At 40.8% G+C, this 14158-nt stretch overlaps 2 long non-coding RNA genes across 2 annotated transcripts in view; one reads left to right on the top strand and one right to left on the bottom strand.

Moving 5' to 3' along the window:
* Nucleotides 1-3525, bottom strand: part of LOC138758078 (uncharacterized) — a 48650-nt gene extending 45125 nt beyond the window's left edge. The window contains exon 1 of the long non-coding RNA XR_011354130.1: nt 3255-3525. This is a non-coding gene — a long non-coding RNA (uncharacterized lncRNA). The remainder of the gene's footprint in view (nt 1-3254) is intronic.
* A 919-nt stretch (nt 3526-4444) lies between these two features.
* LOC138758068 (uncharacterized) overlaps nt 4445-14158 on the top strand; it is a 29635-nt gene continuing 19921 nt past the window's right edge. The window contains exon 1 of the long non-coding RNA XR_011354120.1: nt 4445-4853. This is a non-coding gene — a long non-coding RNA (uncharacterized lncRNA). The remainder of the gene's footprint in view (nt 4854-14158) is intronic.

Genomic DNA, 14158 nt, shown 5'->3' with positions numbered 1-14158 from the left:
GCCCTTTTGGGAAGAACTAGACCAAGTCCTAGAGAAAATCATAGGTAAACGATTCCCGCAGGATCCAGAGTTGTTCTTGTTGGGAAACATAATGGACAATAAAGCTGACAATGAAGCTGTCTAAATTTCAAATCCATTTTGGGTTAATCACATTGGCAGTGGCCAGGAAGTGCATTGTAGGAACCTGGAAGTCCGACTCAAATCTTAGTATCGAACAATGGAACACGGAAATGCAGAGTTGTGTTCGCTGGAGAAAGTAACATAATCTGAGAAACAAATACAGGTACACAATCCTTTATCCGGAACTCTTGGGGGAAAGTGTGTTCCGAATTTTGGATTTTTCCGGATTTCAGAACAAAAGCCAGCTGCCACAGATTTAAGACCACCCAAATTGTGCTGCCGTATCCATCCCCTTCCAGTCATGCTGCCGTCTCTCCTCCCCGCCCACCCGAGTCACGTTGCCGTCTCTTCCCCCCCAACTAGAGTCATGTTGCCATCTCTCTCTCCTCCCCCCGCCCACCCAAGTCGCATTGCCGTCTCTCTCTCCCCCACCTGAGTTGCGCTGCTGTCTCTCTCCCACCCACCCGAGTCGCGCTGCTGTCTCTCTCCCCCCTTGCCCACCCAAGTTGCACTACCGTCTCTCTCCCCCGCCTGAGTTGCGCTACCATCTCTCTCCCCCTCACACATCCGAGTCGCGCTGCCATCTCTCTCTCTCTCTCTCTCAACCCCCCGAGCCACGCTGCCGTCTCACCACCACCCCCCCAACCCGCCCAACCTAGTTGCGCTGCTGTCTCTCTCTTTCTCCCTCTGCTGTACCAGCACCAGGAAAATATGCTGGTTTTTTGAGCTTTCCGGATTTTATATGTCCGGTTAAAGGATTGTGTACCTGTATAACATCTTTCGAAAGATCTGGCAGCCATACATGCACCACATAGGCGTATGGCGGTGATTGATTCCCCCATTACTTGCCATGGCATCCTCTCCCTTGCACTAATCCCAATCAAGGAAAGTCAGGAATATATAATCGGCCCATCTGCCGCCCATCAAGCAGCAACAATCCCTGTTCCCTAATTATTTACTATTCTGGTGTAAAAGTCAGAATGTTGTTGGTCAAAGTCAGAATGAGCTGTCCTGTGTAAGATGTGGGGGGGGGGGGGGGGGAAACTGGAAAGGACACAAACTTGTGTATACTGTGACAGAGAATATAGAGGTGTTTGGGAGATAAATTGGAGTTTTTGCAGGAGTGCTCAGAGTCACCATGGACTGTTAGTTGCAAAAAGGGCAACAAATGTAACAACAGGCAGTAGCAGCTTTGTCTGGAAAAAGAGCATTTACTGTCTGGAAGATCATGTGATTTTTGCAGGCAGAGAGTAGAGAAAACAGCAGGCTTTGCTCTCAGAGAGGAGGGAGAGAGAAAGAGAGACATTGGTTCCAGAGGGACAAGGTGGCAAGCTTTGGAAGACGGCCTGGTCAAAGGAGAGGACTGGCTGTTCAGTGCTTCCCTTGGAATAGGATAAACAGAAAGGAACTCTGTGGTAACCTGAAACAAGAAAAACTCCCTCTCTGAAAACCAATAAGAACCCTTCTGATTGGTAACCATTTACCTGTTAAGCACCAAAGCCTGGTGAAATTTATTAATGTTAATTTCTGTGCATAGTACAAGAATTGCCTGCAACCAGTGAGATTGGATTGTGAACCAAAGAACTTTGGTGAACTTACACACACACATTACATACATGTGCGCTTAGCATGAGAAGGGGGTTAAGTAGGTTAAGTGAGTCAATAGAGTTAAGTTAAAGTTTGATTCTATTTTCTTGTTCAAAGATAATTAAAAGCAACTTTTGTTTAAGTAACCCTTTGTCATGGTGCATATCTATTGCTGCTAGGTTTTGGGGTCCTCGACTCATAATAATACAGTCAATAATGAGAATGGAGTGTATGTAAATTTGAATACGAGCTGCCAGGATTGCACTAACAACGTGTGAAAATATAAATAATATATTTTTTTAAAATTGCTTTTAAGAACCACTCCTGGTACTTTCCAATTAAGAACACTTCTTCATTTTTATGGCTTTGTTTTTGTTTCCCCAGACACATTGACTCCAACTGTACTCTCTCTTATTGCAATGGTGTTTCTGCAAGGGTGCTGTAACCTGTGTGACCCTGTATCCAGCCCAAAATTAACTTACTAAGAATACATATACAATATTTTAACTCTACAACTTACTTTACAAATACATTTTTATATGAAATATAGCTTAATATTAACCTACCTATTAATATTAACACAGATCCATTACAATATGGAATATGTTACAATAGATGTTAAAAGTCTAGAAAAGATATTAAATCATTTAATTTCATCCAACGTATTCCACATTTTAATCAAACAGAGTATATTGCATTGATATTTTATTATAAAAAAGGAAAACCTAAACCCACTTCCAAGAAAGAAACTGTTTGGTCATAAAAAGGAAGACAGAATTCTTATAGTGATAAATTATCTCATTAATTAACACTTCTATTTTCATAAGAAATCAAAGCTTATATAAGGAATTCAAAAAAGGTCTCCATAGAGTTTGAAAATTTGAATTCAAATCTGAAATTGAGCATCTCATTTTCTCTAAAGTTAAACATGACATGACCCCACATAGCCATTGATCATGATTAGGCGGGGTAATGTCCCTCCATCTGAGCAAGACCGCCACTCACAATTTGTTGAGGGGCTCAGAACCGAAACGTCAGTTCCCCTATAACTTCCTATAGATGCTGTGTGACTGGCTGAGTTTCTCCAGCACATGCGTGTTCTACCATAAAACTGTTAATTATAACTTTAAAAAAACTCCTGGTTCTCTGTTGTCCTTTAGGGAATAAAATTTGCTGATCTTATCCAAACTGACCAGTCTGATTCCAGCTTCGCACCAATGTAACTGTTCTGTCAACTGACCCACAAGCCAAAATGTTCAAGGGCAATGCTGACCAACCAACATCTGACAATCCACAAATTCAAGGTGGGTAAGGTTTGAGATTTTCTACAGTTGACAAAGTCACCAAAGTTGGGGAAACCCCTCCCATTACCTCCAAACTTTTTTTGATATATTTCCAACTTATTTCACATTTCCTTTTTCCCCATAGCATGAAAAGTATTATTTAATTAACTGTCGACATTGCTGGTTGACAATAGGCACTTTCAAGCAGGGAAAACCTCTGTCTGTCAAGGCGGAGGTTGTTCACCCTTAGGGCTCAAGACGTACCTTCCTGAATGTGCTGTGGCCGGCTCCAAGGCGCCATCGGGGAAGGATCATCGGCAGGGCGCTGTGCCTGACCTGAATGTACAGCCGCTGCCAGCAGCTGATTACGGGTAGGCTGATGATGACGTCAGCCTGCGACCCATCTCCCCACTCAGAGCCATCAGGTGGACAGTCCAGTGCCTTCGGGTCCACTCCCAAACCATAATCCCCCCATACAGCTGGAACTATTCTGGGAACCACAGAGCAATTCCAGCTGCGTGGGGATTATGGGTAGGGAAGACGGCCATTGCTCTGGTGAGTATTTATGACCGGTAGCGCGAAAGCACCAGTGGCTCAGCCTCCATGGGCTCCGGAGGGCGCTACGAGGCGCCTCTCAGTATGAATGGGATGCTGGAGCAGCCTTTTAGGGCTGCTGTTTGAAAGGTAAGTTTCAAGTTTTTGATCCGATCTTGTAGCCGGCCCCCACACGGAGGCCTGACATGAAATGGCCTAATGGTGATGGCCGAACCATCCGCAAACTACACCCTGCACTTGTTTTATTATTGCACTACCTCCAGTTGGGTAAGAGTTGACCCATGAATAGAACGGGAAACCATGCTCTTCATTGTGCAATGTGTATGACAATACTCTAATGAGCATAATCACGTAACAATCATTTATTGGATGTTAATTCTAACATCTCCCTGTGGCTGACGGCTCTGCCCTCAAAAACGACGGTCAGCGCAACGCCCTGAAGCGCCAGCGACCGGGACCGGACCTGGGTTCCAATCCCGCGCTGTCTGTAAGGAGTTTATACGTTCTCCCCGCATCGCTGTGGGTTTCCTCCTTTCATAGAACGTGGAGATGTTCAGGGATGCAGGAAGACCGAGGCGATTGGGCGTTGGGAGAGCGAGGTGGGATTGCTCTAGGGAGGCGGACCCGGGGTATATTGTGGAGAGGGATCGGGCTTATTCCGGAGGGGGTTTAGCGATATTCAGAGGACGTTCGAGATGAGGAGATGAAGAAGGTGTGGCGATTAGTCTGGATACCTGCCGTCTGTTCCCGCGGCCAGTTGGCGTGCGTTGAGGCTAAAGCCGGGAGCTGGCTTGTTGCCACTGTCATGCTCAGGCCGGGCTGAGGACGGCCACCCTCTCTCTCTCTCTCTCGCTGCCTCGCCATATCTGGTCAAAATATTCACCGGGCGTTGAACCGGAGAAGAAAGCAGAGGGGCCGTGAGTCTCAGCGACTCCCGCCACATCAACGCCCAAACGGGGCTCCTTTGACGAATTCACCGCTTTGCAAACATTAATTTTGTTACAGGTTTAAAAATAGCCCCCAGGAAGGCGGCGCCGCGCGTCACTTGCTTTAAATGGCCAAAAGCCTGATGCCACGAATCGGATTGGGAACCGAGCTTCATCGCTGCCCAGCTGGTCCGCGCCTCCCCCACACTCTTCTCCACCTCCCCTCTTCCAATCTCTCTCTCTCTCTCTCCACCTCCCCTCACACACTCTCTCTCTCTTTCTGATCCAAACCTGTGAATCCCCGAAAGAGCAAATCCAAGTAGCAGAGCGCCGAGGGCTGGGTTCACACTAAATGACACCAGGACAGGCTCTGGCGTGAGCGGTAAGAGACGACTCTCCTGTGTCTTTTTTCTCTCTCTTTCTTCAAACAAAATAGAATCAATTGAGCCGTTTAACGTGGGGAGGTTGTGGTTAAACTTGTGACGAGGTGCTTGGGTCCTCCCTCACCGTGGGTGAGTTATCCTCCTGCTGTGCAAGTTGTATTGTACCCTGTGCATTGTCCCCTGGTGTCTCCATCGTGGTCAAGGTGCCCTGCCCTGCCCACTTGGAAAGTCACGAAACAGTTGGTTGTTCTTGATTTGTGAAAAGATTGCTATTAATCAAAAGAAATCCATAGTAGCTTTCTATTTACAATCACCGCTGATTTCTTATCAGATCATGTTTAGCCACAGAAGTACGTCTTTTATGTTAAATAAAGAATATTCGTTGTCTTCTGGATTTCGCTACCTGTAGTTCTCAGTCACCACAGCTTTCGAGTGACCCACGGTGGTCTAGTCGGGTCTGAGAATGAAGGGAGTACATTCAAATACCACCAGGGAGGACTGAGCACGAAATCTGGGTTGAATCAATGGGACACTACTCTATTTAGATGGAAAACTGAACCCCTCTCCTCCTTGGTGGACCTAAAATGCAATACTTTGCAGTACTTCACTATTTCTCAGTCAATGAAGATAACAAAATGCTCTGTGTGTATGACCTTGATGTATTACATTTCTATTTTGGTAATCAATGCACTTCAAAATATTTCACTGGCCATTCAAGATTGCCCGAAGCTGGTGAAGTGCTGCATAAATACAGATTATCTTCTGCCATTGCTGTTCTTCCTATTCAGGGTCATGCATAAAGTACGGAGACTGCAGTTGTGTTGACTCATCTTAACTCAATCAAAATGTATTTGTCTGCCATTTGGCCCATTGTGTGTTTATTGATTTAATGTAGTTATCACCAGAGAACAAAGGACTGTCGGTGACCTTCCCAAAGTACTGGAGCATGTAAATGACCACATACTGCTTTGTTGAGACAAAGTGGAAGTTCCCTGATTGAACTTTGGGATGTTAATATTTGAAGTCATATTTTGGAGCATTTTTGATCTAAGAATGCCAATTTTATTGGAGAGGACATCAGTTGCCCAATATATTCTGCATGGATTGACCAGAACTTGCTAACCAGTTTAATTTCATAATAATGGTGAATATTGTTAGCCTCATTATTTTTCTTGTATGAAATATTGGTTTAATTTCTTTTCCTTGGCTTGGCTTCATGGACGAAGATTAATGGAGGGGTAATGTCCACGTCAGCTGCAGGCTCGTTTGTGGCTGACAAGTCCGATGCGGGACAGGCAGACACGGTTGCAGTGTTTGCAGGGGAAAATTTGTTGGTTGGGGTTGGGTGTTGGGTTTTTCCTCCTTTGTCTTTTGTCAGTGAGGTGGGCTCTGCGGTCTTCTTCAAAGGAGGTTGCTGCCCGTCGAACTGTGAGGCGCCAAGATGCGCGGTTTGAGGCGATATCAGCCCACTGGCGGTGGTCAATGTGGCAGGCACCAAGAGATTTCTTTAAGCAGTCCTTGTACCTCTTCTTTGGTGCACCTCTGTCTCGGTGGCCAGTGGAGAGCTCGCCATATAACACGATCTTGGGAAGGCGATGGTCCTCCATTCTGGAGACGTGACCTACCCAGCGCAGTTGGATCTTCAGCTGCGTGGATTTGATGCTGTCGGCTTCTGCCATCCCGAGTACTTCGATGTTGGTAATGCAGTCGCTTCAATGAATGTTGAGGATGGAGCGGAGACAACGTTGGTGGAAGCGTTCTAGGAGCCGTAGGTGATGCCGGTAGAGGACCCATGATTCTGAGCTGAACAGGAGTGTGGGTATGACGCTCCTCTAATTGGTTTAATTTACTGATGGCTTTTTTGCATTTTCTCCAGAAGAGGAATATTGTCCAGCTCCACTCCATTTTATCAAATGAAGGCCCTTTATTAGATCAATTATAAGCATCTTTTTGGAGTCATACAGCAAAGCATAGAAACGGGGACTTCAGCACAGACTGGTCTCATTTACATGCATTTGGTCCACTTGCTTCAAACCCTTCCTGTCCAAGTAACTAAATGTCTTTTTTTAAAAAAAATTAAATTAATTTATTGAAGTTATTTTTTTAAAGAGAAAGCTTAGAATTTGTGCTCAACTCTCCTGTGGGATTTGAACTTGCACCCTTCATTCTCAGACCTGACTAAATCACCATGAGAAAGATTTGTTCAATCTTAAATCTTTGGGTCAAGAAATATGTTCTCAAAATGTCTGGGTGGGGGGTGATGGTGATGGACAATAGCAAATACCGGAGGACATCTGTTTAAGGTGAGTGGAGGAAAGTTTAGAGATATCAATGAGATTTTTTTTCCCCCCACTGATATTAGGGGAATGTATTACCACAGGTGGTGGTGGTAGTGGTGGGTGGTACAATAGAGACATTCAAAAGACTAGATGGGCACATGGATGTAAGAAAATTAGAGGGTTATGGGTATGAGGTAGGGAAAGATCAGATTAATTATATAGCACATCATGGACTTCACTGTACTGTGTGGTAATATACTGTGTTCTTAATTTCCAATGCTCAGATTAGAATAAACAAACTGTTAAACACACACACACACACACACACACACACACACACACACACACACACACACACACACACACACACGTGCAATCATCTATATACATACAGATATAATATAAATAAAAAAATATATAAATACTTTGAGATGATTTACTTGGTTGCACCATGCTGTTCATTAGTCTCACAGAGATGAAGCTATTTCCCAGCCTGGCAGTCCTGATGTAGATGCTCCTGTACATCCTGCTTCATGGTAGTGGGTCAAAGATGCTGTGTGTTGGATAGAAAAGGTCTTAGATAATTCTATGAGTTTCCAATAAATGTCATCACTAGAGGAAAAAGAGATCCCAGTGATCTTCTCAGCCATTTTCATGATCCTCTGTATTGACTTCCGGTCATGCTTCAAAGATACCGTACCACACAATGATGCAGCCAGACAGGACACTCTTAATTGTGTTCCTGTAAAAAGTTGTCAAAATAGGGGCCAGTAGCCATTTCAACCCCCCCCCCCCCCCTCCAAACCTCCTTTGGAAGTGTAGGTGCTGCTACACCTTCCTGACTAATGAGGAGGTGTTGTGGGTCGAAGATTTGTCATCCTTTATATGCACACCAAGGAACTGCACTCCACACTCTCTCTCCATGGTGGAACCATTGATGTGTGGTGAGAATGATTGATCTTCATCCTCCTGATGTTGACAATAATCTCCATTGGCCTTTCAGCACTGAGACCAGATTGCTGTTCTCGTATCATTTTAGTGGCCTTCCAACCTCATCTCTGAAAGCCAATCCATCATTGTTGTTGATGAGGCCAACTACTGTTGTACTATCTGCAAACTTTATGATTCTGTTAGAATTGAATCTGGCAGAGCAGTTGTGACTTGAGGTTTTGATAATAACCCAGACTGACTGTGATCTTTCAATCAAGAAGTCCAGAATCCAGTTGCAGGGAGTTTATCTACTAGCTTCTGAGGTATGACTGTTTTGAATGCCAAGCTGGTGTCAATGAACAACAGCCTGGCTGATATCTGAGGCCTCTTTCTCTAAGTGGGTCATGACGGAGTGAGTTTCAAGGCTATAGCATCATCTGTGGACTGGTTTGGATGGTAAGCAAGCTGGAACCAGTCCAATGATGTTATGGAAGGTGTGATTTAATGTGTTCTATTATTAGGCACTTAAAGCACCTCATAGAATAGAGGTCAATGCCACTGGGAGGTATATAATAGTAAGGGGTAATGTTAGGTCTGTCTGAAGACTAGTTCTACTAGAACCAGATAATTACATTCGCCTCACATAAAGTATGAAGGCTGTGAAGATAATGAGAGAAGTTGCAGAGCATATTCAAAAAGTTTATCTGGGGATGTAGGATTTCATTTATGAGGTTACAATGAAATAGGGTTCAAATGGGATTCTCTTGGAGTGAAGACATTGAAGGAGATTTGATAGATGTTGAAGACCATGGGCTGTAATAAAGATAACTAGAGGTGAACTGTTCTACTAGTACTGGTTCAGTAAGTTTTAATGATAGGAATAGCAGGAAATTTCTGAGGAAATTTATTTTTTACAAAAAGAACCCAGTAAAGGTGATGGAAGCAGAATTGCTCTGTGCCTTGGAAGATATTGATTAAGCTTTTAAGAGAGAATAATTTATAAATGTGAACAAGTGGCCCTGTTGGCATTAGCTTAGCCTTCCTTGATAGTTTGGGTGGCTTCCTGTATTGTAACAATTCTTTGATATCACCCACAATGCAGTGCCCTTTTTGCCTTCAACCTCTAGTCCAAAAATAGTAGAATGACCAAATTTAAAATCATCATGTAAAGATCAATCACACTCAAATTGCATGCTTTGCCAGTTGCTCTATGGCATTCAAAGAGCACACATGGCTGAACTATGCACCTGTGGTCAAAAATGCATTCTCAAAGGTGACCCCCAATAGTTTTTCTGAAAAATGCTCAGCTCATTGGATGTCATAAAGTAGAATATATTGATTGGAGGTGTTGATTGGAGCCAAAAGGTCAAAGTGGAAAGAGACATAGAGGGTTCATCATTTTGGCTTTATTCATCCTGGATTTCCAAATTCACGTGAACAATGTTTGCATTGGGGGGAGTCAAGTGATGGAGTAGTGGCTGGACGGTGAACTCCAGCCCTCTCCAGAAAAGTCGGAAAAAACAAAGGAAAACACAAAGGCACAGAAAGAAAAGTTAAAGAAAAGTGAGTATAAAGGTGGAAAGAAGATGGCGACAAAAAAAGAAAAATCGAAATCAACGGTAAGAAGAGAGGAAGAGAAGACAACGGAGGAAGAAGGAGAAGGCCTTACCTGTTCGAAGAGGCCCGCGGTGGAGAGAGAAACCCGCTCCCTCAGCTCGGTAGAAAGTGGACTACAAAAATGGCTCGTTGAGCGAGTAAAAGTGTGCAACCGCACATGCAAAAAAAACACACCGACGGGAGGGGTGACCAGCTGGGGAGTCGATCTCCACAGCCGGCAACGACAGCTGCAGAACACCTGCAGCAAGAAGAGAACACAGAAGACCATGAAAACAAGAAAGAAGAGAAGAAAAGGGCAACAAAGAAACAACAGATGGCCAACCCAGAGGAAGAAGAAGAGGAAGAGGAAGAGTACAGTGAAATAGAAGAAGAAGGGAAAGGCAAGATAAAGGATATACTTTCTCTTAGTAAAGAATACATGGAGTCATTTAAAGAATGGCAAACACAGGAATTTAATGATTTAAGAAGAAGAATAAACAACACACAAGAGAAAATGAATAAAATAGATATGACCTTAACAGAAATGGGAAAGAAAATGGACAAGATGGAAGAGCGGGAAGCAGCAGCAGAAATGGAGGTAGAGGACTTAAAAAAGCAAGTAGAGGAATCTAATAAAAAAGTTATAGAGACACAAGAACTGTTAGCTCAGAAAATAGATATAATGGAAAATTATAACAGAAGAAATAACATAAAGATAGTGGGCCTTAAGGAAGATGAAGAAGGCAAGAATATGAGAGAGTTTATAAAAGATTGGATCCCTAGGATCCTAGGATGTCCAGAACTACAGCAAGAAATGGAAATAGAAAGGGCACATAGAGCATTGGCCTTTAAACCACAACCACAACAAAAACCAAGATCTATTTTAGTAAAATTCCTAAGATATACTACAAGAGAAAAGGTACTGGAGAAGACAATGGAAAAAGTAAGGGAGGGCAACAAAGGGCAAAAAATCTTCATTTATCCAGATATAAGTTTTGAACTCCTAAAGAAGAGAAAGGAGTTCAATACAGCAAAGGCGATTTTATGGAAGAAAGGGTATAAATTTATACTAAAGCATCCAGCGGTAGTGAAAATATTTATTTCAGGACAACAAAACAGACTATTCTCGGATCCAGAAGAAGCACGAAAATTTGCAGAACAATTACAAAATAGACTGAGAGATGAAGACGTGTAATGAGAGTAAAAATGACCACGATTTATATGTATGTGGGTAAAGAGGTATAAGTGTGTATATGTATAATGTGCATACGTGAATGTATCCGTATTTAGAGAAAAATATAGATAGTATAGACAAGAATTAATAAGGGAAGGAAATGGAATAGAGGGAATAAGGAGGGAACTAAAAGAGTGACCTTCGTTACATATGAAAAGTGAAATCTTTTCGGGGGGGCTGGGTGGGGAGGAGTTGCGGTCACTGCAAAATCAGCTGACGCTTGCGAGTGAATTCGCAAACCAAATGGAGAGGGGAGATGTGGTTGTCCGACAAGGGATAAAGGACAACTCAGGAGGGGAAGGGGAGAATGGGGCTAAAGAAGTTTTAAATAGGAGAATAAGGAAAATGTTTGATGTTTTAGGAATGTTGTCTTTTAAAGGGTTTAAAATAAGAAAACAGAAATGGAAAAGGAGGAAAGGTAATGATGGAAAAACAGAAAGGGAAGATAAACAAAGTATAAAATGGCTACGTTGAACTATATGACTTTAAATATTAATGGAATACATAACCAAATTAAAAGGAAGAAACTGCTAAATTTACTGAAAAAAGAAAAAAATTGATATAGCATTTGTGCAAGAAACACACTTAACTGAATTGGAGCACAAGAAATTAAAGAGAGATTGGGTAGGACATGTAACAGCAGCATCGTATAATTCAAAAGCAAGAGGAGTGGCTATATTAATTAGTAAAAATGTGCCATTTAAAATAGAAGAGGAAATAATAGATCCAGCAGGGAGATATGTAATGATATATTCGGAGTTTTGGAATCTACTCAATGTATATTCACTTAACGAAGAAGATCAAAAGTTTATGCAAGATATCTTTTGAAGGCAGCAAATACGCAAGGGAACATATTAATAGGAGGAGATTTCAACCTGAATTTAGATTCAAATATGGATAAAACTGGGAAAAAAATTAACAGAAAGAACAAAGTAACCAAATTTATAATTAAATCAATGGAAGAAATGCAACTTTTGGATATATGGAGGAAACAACACCCAAAAGAAAAGGAATATTCATATTACTCGGCTAGACATAAAACATACTCAAGAATAGACCTATTTTGTTATCAGCTAGTATGCAAGATAGAGTAAGAAAAACAGAATATAAAGCTAGAATACTATCGGACCATTCACCCTTAATATTGACAGTAAAGCTAGAGGACATCCCTCCAAGAATGTATAGATGGAGATTAAACCCCATGTTACTTAAAAGGCAGGATTTTAGAGAATTTATTGAAAAACAAATTAAATGTATTTTGAAATAAATACGAAATCAGTGAAAGATAAGTTTATACTATGGGATGCAATGAAAGCATTCATTAGAGGGCAAATAATAAGTTTTGTAACCAAGATGAAGAAGGACTATAATCAGGAAACAGAGCAGTTGGAAAGGGAAATAGTAAATATAGAAAAAAAATTAGCAATGAAGGAAGATCCAACTAAAAGAAGAGAATTGGCGGATAAAAAAATAAAATATGAAACACTACAAACATATAAGGTGGAGAAGAATATAATGAAGACAAACAGAAATATTATGAACTGGGTGAAAAAACGCACAAAATCCTAGCATGGCAGCTTAAGACAGAACAAGCTAAGAAAATGGTATTGGCATCAAGGAAAAAAGACAAACAAATTACATATAATCCAAAAGAAATTAAGGAAAACTTTAGAGAATTCTATGAACAATTATACCGAACTGAAAACGAAGGAAAGAAGGGAAAATAGATGAATTTCTGACTAAAATTGAACTACCAAAACTACAAATAGAGGAACAAAATAAATTAACAGAACCATTTGGAATAGTAGAAATACAAGAGATAATAAAAAAATTACCAAATAATAAGACACCAGGAGAGGATGGATTCCCAATAGAATTCTACAAAACATTTAAAGACTTATTAATTCCGCCCCTCCACACAAAGCTTACCAGATTCATGTAAAACAGCAATAATTACAGTAATACTAAAGCAAGGAAAGATCCACTCTCACCAGCGTCATATAGACCAATATCTTTACTAAACACAGATTATAAGATAATAGCTAAACTATTAGCAAACAGATTAGCAGAGCATGTACCGAAAATGGTAAATTTAGACCAAACTGGATTTATCAAAAAAGACGCACAACAGACAATATTTGTAAATTTATTAACTTAATTCATGCAGTAGAAGGAAATAAAGCAACTACAGTAGCAGTTTCTTTAGACGCAGAGAAGGCCTTTGACAGAGTAGAATGGAATTATTTGTTCAAAGTATTGCAAAAATTCAGTTTACTGGAGAAGTATATTAATTGGATTAAAGCATTATATAAGGGACCGTTAGCGAAAGTGACAGTAAATGGACATGTATCAAAGCAATTTAACTTAAGCAGGTCAACGCGGCAGGGATGCCCACTATCACCTTTATTGTTTGCGTTAGCTATAGAACCACTAGCAGAATTGATAAGAATAGATAATAATATAAAAGGAATAAAAATAAAAGACAAGGAATATAAAATCAGTCTATTTGCGGATGATGTTATAGTGTACTTAACAGAACCAGAACTATCAATAGAAGAATTATATAAGAAATTGAAGAAATATGGAGAAGTGTCGGGTTACAAGATAAATGTAAATAAAAGTGAAGCAATGCCTATGAATAATGCGGATTTCTCAAAATTTAAGAAAGAATCTCCATTTAGATGGCAAATGCAGGCAATAAGATACCTAGGTGTACAAATAAACAAAAATCTCGGCCAACTATATAAACTCAATTATTATCCACTAATGAAAAAATTACAGGACGATTTAGAGCATTGGAAAGATTTACCACTAACACTAATAGGAAGGATTAACTGTATTAAAATGAACATTTTTCCAAGGATATTATACTTATTTCAGGCATTGCCAATACAACTGACAGAAAAATTCTTCAAGGAGTTAAAGAAAATAATAAGGAAATTTTTATGGAGAGGGGGGAAACCGAGGATAGCACTAGATAAATTAACAGAATGGTATAAACAAGGAGGCTTACAACTGCCAAACTTTAAAAATTATTATAGAGCCGCACAATTAAGATACCTATCAGATTTTTATCAAACAAGGGAAAAACCAGACTGGATGAGATTAGAATTAGATAAAATAGGGGAAAAGATACCTGAACACATATTATATAAATGGGATGAAAAATTGGTACAACATAGAAGTTCTCCAGTATTACATCATCTCCTCAATATTTGGAAGAAGATTCATGTAGAAAGAAATAAAACAAATTATCAATTACCAA

The sequence above is a fragment of the Narcine bancroftii genome, chromosome 1 (genome assembly GCF_036971445.1).
Source record: "Narcine bancroftii isolate sNarBan1 chromosome 1, sNarBan1.hap1, whole genome shotgun sequence".
Taxonomy (NCBI): domain Eukaryota; kingdom Metazoa; phylum Chordata; class Chondrichthyes; order Torpediniformes; family Narcinidae; genus Narcine; species Narcine bancroftii.
Note: the sequence above shows the minus strand (reverse complement) of the source record. Positions and strands in the feature narration are given on the sequence as shown.